The following is a 6,420-nucleotide window of genomic DNA, read 5'->3' as shown; positions in this document are numbered from 1 at the left end:
TGCAGTGAGCCAAGATCACACCACTGCACTCCAGCCTGGTGACAGAGCAAGGCTCCACCTGAAAAAACAAACAAACAAAGAAAAAAAAAAAAAAAACTGTCCATAGAGAAATTATCTGACTTGCCTTGTTTGACTACAGGTCATGTAACTGCCCAATGTGTTCACCTTGCCTGCTGCCTAGACAGAGCCAATTTATCAAGATTGGAATTACAGTGGAGAAAGAGTAATTCACACAGAGCCAGCTGTGCAGGAGACTGGAGTTTTATGATTATTCAAATAGGTCTCCCTGAGCATTCAGTGGATCAGAGTTTTTAAAGATAATTTGGTCGGCAGGGGGTTGCAAAGTGGCGAGTGCTGATTGGTCAGGTTGGAGATGGAATCCTAGAGGGTCGAAGTGAGTTTTTCTTGCTGTTTTCTGTTCCTGGGTGGGATGGCAGAACTGGTTGAGCCAGGTCTGAGTAGTGTCAGCTGATCCATCCAGTGCAGGATCTGCAAAATATCTCCAGCATTGATCTTAGGTTTCACAATAGTGATGTTATCCCCAGGAGCAATCTGGGGAGGTTCAGACTCTTGGAGCCAGGCTGCATGACCGCTAAGTCAAACCATGAACTGAATTCCTTCCCAAAGTCAGTTCGGCCTATCTCCAGGAGTGAACGATGACAGCTTAAAGGTTAGAAGCAAGACGGAGTCGGTTAGGTCTGATTTCTTTCTGTTGTAGAAAGTAAAAAGTTTCCTCTTCAAAGTTCCCCTTCTTGTTAAAGAATAAATCATTAAGTGTTAGAAAGGGCAGTTTCTTGTAAAGACTAACTTTCTTCAAGTCTCCTTGCTTTGTGCTAATAACTCTTTGTTAAGCCCTATCCTATGTAACTGTTGGACATGTTCACAGGCATGTTCCAGCTCACAGTCTATGCCCCTTCCTTATTTGGAAATGTTATTGCTTCCTTAAACCTTTTGTAAGCAACTTCTTTGTTCTTCCTTGCACTTACCTATTTAGGAAAGTTTTAGTCTATTAGCAAATCGGGTATCAGTTTAAGATTGTGAGGTTCAGCTCCAGCCAATGGATGCTGGACACAGCAGTAAGGACGACCCAAATGTACAAGGGATAAATATGTCTGCTTTTCCTTTGTTCAGGTGTGTTCTCACTGTTGTTCCATCTGCAATTGAGCACCCTTTCTGCAGAAATTAAAGATTGCCTTGCTGGGAGATCTTTTGTCTCCATGCTGACTTTTCTTTGCCACACCAATTATTTCTAACAATTTTGGTATTTCTAACAACTGTCATAATTTCCTCAGTTATAATTTTGCATAGGTGGTTTTAGTCATAAGACCCCCATTACAGAGAGGGGCCAGCCCCATAGCCAGAAGAAAGGACTGAATGCTCAGAGAGGCCAAGAAGAATCTAGGCAGACCTTGTTGGGTTTCCCACTCAGTCCATTAGCAGGAGATCTTACCCTTTTTCTCCAACCATAGTTCTACACAGCTGTCCATACTTTTCTGAACCTAAGCATAAAAATGGGCAATTTCCCCTTTATCTTTGGGTCTTCATTCTGTAGGCTCTTGTGTATAACGTTAAATAAATTTGTATGACCTTTCTCTGATTATCTGCCGTATTGTGAGTTGATTTTTCAATGAACTATCAGAGGGCCAATCTCTTGATCCCAACAGTATATTTCAGATTTCAATAAATACGTGTTAAATACATGACAGAAAACAATGTTATTTGTCGATAATTAAAATACCAAGATATAAAATTGCCATTTCTTTAAACTTTTGGCTCACACATACCTTTTAGCAGAGATATAGCAGGATGGTTTTAAAAAAAGAAAGAAAGAAAAGAAAGAAATATCAGCTTTATATTCAGGAAATTCTGGCTTTTAATGCTCTATATTAAAATCAAGATTCTGTTATTTAAGCCACCCGGTTTGTGTTCCTTTGTTAGCAAAGCCCCAGGAAACTAATATAAAGGGCAAAATAGAGGAAGAGGGAGGGAGAGAAGAAAGACAGCAACGTCAGCCTAGTAAATTGAGTCTCTCTGGAAGAAAAAAGAAAAAAGACAAACATTCACCTAAGGCTAATTCGTTATGGGTTTTTTGTTTTTTGTGTGGTGGTTTTTTTGTTGTTGTTTTTTTGTTTTTTTTGGTTTTTTTTGAGACAGAGTTTCGCTCTTGTTGCCCAGGCTGGAATGCAAAAGCACAATCTCGGCTCACTGCAACCTCCACCTCCCACATTCAAGCAATTCTCCTGTCTCAGCCTCCTTAGTAGCTGGGATTACAGGTGCCCACCACTACACCCAGCTAATTTTTGGTATTTGTAGTACAGACGGGGTTTCATCATGTTGGCCAGGCTGGTCTCGAACCCCTGACCTCAGGTGATCCACCTGCCTCGGCCTCCCAAAGTGCTGGGATTACTGGCGTGAGCCACCGCACCAGGCCAATTTGTTATGTTAACACAGCCAATATAGCTTCAAGTTTCCTAAAAAATAGTTAATACATGTTCCTGATGTTTAAGTGTTTCTTTCCTGAGGAGGTAATGGATGAGAAACCTTTCCCTACAGTAGTGTTTAAGGGGGTCAACATGGGTCTTCAGCAACATCACTTGTAGTACTTGCTTGAAATTCCCATTTCTGCTTCCACTGAACCTTCCAAATCTGGAGATTCGGAGTCCAGGAGCATGAATTTCTTACCAGCTCCCCAGGGGATTCTTTAAGAAAACCTCTAGCTAGCGGCCTTCTGCTCCCTCTGTTGTCCAAGTTATATGTTTGTAAATTTCACTGGTTGGTTTTATGAGAAATATGTTCCTCCACATTCTACATTTTCCTTTGTGCTAAGAAAGGATCTAGAAACATCTGAAATTCTAGCATTGTAATTGAAGCTGTGGATCAAACTGTAGAAATTGTAAATTCATCTGGTTGTTTATTACATCTTAGTTCATTTTGTATTGCTTAGAATACCTGAAACTGTATAATTTATAAAGAAAAGGAATTTATTTTCTACAGATCAGGAGGCTAAGTCCAAGGTCAAGAGGTTGCATCTAGTGACAGCCTTCTTGCTGGGGACTTCTTTACAGAGTCCTGAGGCAGTACCGGATATCACATGGCAAAGGGGCTGAGCATGCTAACATGGCAGCTCAGGTCTCTCTTTCTTTTCTTATAAAGCCACCAGTTCCCCTCCCATGATAACATAATAATCCATTAACCCATTAGTCCATGGATGGATTATTCCATTCTTGAGGGAGAGCCCTCATGCAATCATGTCTTTTTTTGTTTTCTTTGAGACAGGGTTTCACTCTTGTTGCCCAGGCTGGAGTGCAATGGTGCAATCTCAGCTCAGTGCGATCTCGGCTCACTGCAACCTCCACCTCCCAGGTTCAAACAATTCTCCTGCCTCAGCCTCCCGAGTAGCTGACATTACAGGCATGAGCCATCTTGCCCAGCTAATTTTGTATTTTTAGTAGAGAGGGGGTTTCACCCTGTTGGTCGGGCTGGTCTTGAACTCCTGACCTCAGGTGATCCTCCCACCTCAGCCCCCCAAGATGCTGGGATTACTTGTGAGCCACCACGCCCAGAATTCAATCATGTCTTAAAGACCCCACCTCTCAATACTGTCACACTGGGAATTAAATTTCAATGTGAGTTTTAAAGGGTACATTTAAACCACACCACTATGGGATGTAGGTTGTTTTGATGAGGGACAGTCTCAAAATGGGAGGAAGATTAGAATATATATATATATAATATGAAGAAAAGGCTTATCTATGTATTAACTGGGGAAAGTTTGGCACTTTGGTAGGAGAAAAAAAAAATTTTTTTTTTTTTAATTTTTTTTTTTTTTTTTTTTTTTTTTTTGAGACGGAATCTCGCTCTGTCACCCAGGCTGGAGTGCAGTGGAGCGATCTCGGCTCACTGCAAGCTCCGCCTCCCGGGTTCACGCCATGCTCCTGCCTCAGCCTCTCCAAGTAGCTGGGACTACAGGCGCCCGCCACCACGCCCGGCTAATTTTTTTTTTTTGTATTTTTAGTAGAGACAGGGTTTCACCGTGGTCTCGATCTCCTGACCTCATGATCCATCCGCCTCGGCCTCCCAAAGTGCTGGGATTACAAGCGTGAGCCACCGCGCCTGGCCGGAGAAAAAAATTTATAAAAATGGTCACTATATCCAGATAAATGCCCCTGTCTACAATGAAGATTTAATTATTGTAAATTTTTATGCAGCATCTAAATCCATAAGTCAACAACTTCTAAAAATGTAATGAGAAATAGGTAAAAATATAATTACAGTAAGAGACTGTAGCTTACATTTGAAAATTAATAAAAATAAAAAACAAAGTGTCCTACAGCCAAAAAAACTTTAAAACTCTCTCTGAATTTGTTTCAGAAAAAATTCAAATCAAGTAAAGTAAATAGATCCTTTTGTAGTTCATAAGAGTGATTACTGGGTTTTCACGCTCATGTGTGAGATGTGCCTTTTTTTTTGGTTTTTGTTTGTTTGTTTGTTTGTTGAGACAGAGTCTCGCTCCGTCACCCAGGCTGGAGTGCAGTGGCGTGATCTCGGCTCACTGCATCCTCTGCCTCGCAAATTCAAGCATTTCTCTGCCTCAGCCTCCCGAGTAGCTGGGATTACAGGTACCCGCCACCATGCCTGGCTAATTTTTTTGTATTTTTAGTATAGATGGGGTTTCACCACCTTGGTCAGGCTGGTCTTGAACTCTTGACCTCGTGATCCACCCACCCCGGCCTCCCGAAGTGCTGGGATTACAGGTGTGAGCCACCGTGCCCGGCAGCCTTTTTTAAACTTTTTTACCACATCCGCACATTACCCATCTGACATGGAAAAAGAAAAGACTTATAAATAATTTAGAAAATAACAATAAAATCACAATGCATCAGAAACTATGGGAAACCTCAAAAACCATGAGAAAAAATTCATAACTTTAAACATTTTTAATATTAACCAATAAAGAGTTGAGGACCAAACTGATTTTTTTATCTTGCCCAAATTCCTATCTAAAGAGTCTGGGGAGTCATGCCCTACAAACCATAAGTTCTCATCAGATGGGTTTTATTTAACCCTATATATCGTGACTTTCCAAACTGACTCTGGCATAACATTATGAGACAAGGAAGAAAATCAAAATATTTTACCCCAAAACATGTTTATTTGCCATATCTTGAAATGGCCCTGCAAAGCTGTCCTTTGTGGGGGAAAATTTGTATCTGTAAAGAATCTCTGTTAACATAACTAGATCTTTTTCTTCCAGGCCCTCTCAACCCTAGAGATTAATTAAAAGTCTAGCACCTTTTAAAGATCTGAATATGAAATATTTGCCATCTATTATCTCTAAGGGCAGCCACAATAAGACTTCAAAGGAACCTTGGCCTCCACAGTCTTTTATCTTAACCCAAATATTTCCTTTCTGTCAGTCTCAGATCTTTAGACAAACTCAGCCAATTGTCAACCAGAAAATGTTTAAATTTACCTATAGCCTGGAATCCAACAACCCTGACTTTGAGTTGTATCATCTTTCTGGATCAAACCAATGTATTTCTAAAATGTATTTGATTAATGTCTCATGCCCACCTAAAATGAACAAAACCAAGCTGCACTCCGACCTTCTGAGGGCTGAGGGCTGTGTCACAGGTCATGATCACTCATATTTGGCTCAGAATAAATCTCTTCAAATATTTTACAGAGTTTGACTCTTTTTGTTGACAAAGTTAAGCTTTTAAATCAAAACATTTTAGAAGAAGAAAGCTAAAGTAAACCAAAAGAAACATGAAAGATGAAAGAAAAAAACCATGAAATACAGAAAAAAATACAGAGAGACAGGACTAATAAATTCATCTAAGAACTGAATCTTGGAAAAACAATGAAATAGGTAGCTTAACTGTCTAATATAATTTTTAAAAGGCAATACAAAAATGAACACATTTAGAAGTGAGAAAAATATACATGCACATAAAGGGAATTTAAAAAGATTATAAAAACTGGATGAAATAGATTATTTTAATATAAATTACAAGTTTATATTAAATGTAAGTTAATTTACCAAAAATGACAGCAAAAGAGATGGAGAAAACCAAGGAGACAAAATACTACAAAGAAACTGAGAAAGTGATCAAATGGTTACCCTTTAAAAAAAACACTAAATTCAGACAATTTCACAGAGGGTTTCAATCAACTTCGGTCAAATCTACAAGGAATAAAGCTTGCCAGTGTTATTAAAATAGTTTCAAAGCATAAGGGAAAAAGGCTATTCAATCAGTATTTACAAAACCAGTATAACTTTGACACCAAAATCTGAAAATAATAACACAGAAAACTATAAACCAATATTTTATGAACACTATTTAAAAATCCAAAATCAAATAATGGAAAAAGAAAACAGCTATTTAAAAAATGCAACATGATCAAGGATTCAATGAA

At 39.1% G+C, this 6,420-nt stretch overlaps 1 pseudogene; it reads left to right on the top strand.

The window, feature by feature from the left end:
• Window positions 1-4,400: 4,400 nt before the first annotated feature.
• LOC116462180 (small nucleolar RNA U13) lies at window positions 4,401-4,473 on the top strand (annotated as a pseudogene).
• The last annotated feature ends 1,947 nt before the right edge of the window (window positions 4,474-6,420 follow it).

Source organism: Hylobates moloch, unplaced genomic scaffold, assembly GCF_009828535.3.
Source record: "Hylobates moloch isolate HMO894 unplaced genomic scaffold, HMol_V3 SCAFFOLD_22, whole genome shotgun sequence".
Taxonomy (NCBI): Eukaryota; Metazoa; Chordata; class Mammalia; order Primates; family Hylobatidae; genus Hylobates; species Hylobates moloch.
This window is presented reverse-complemented; position numbering and strand designations above follow the sequence as displayed.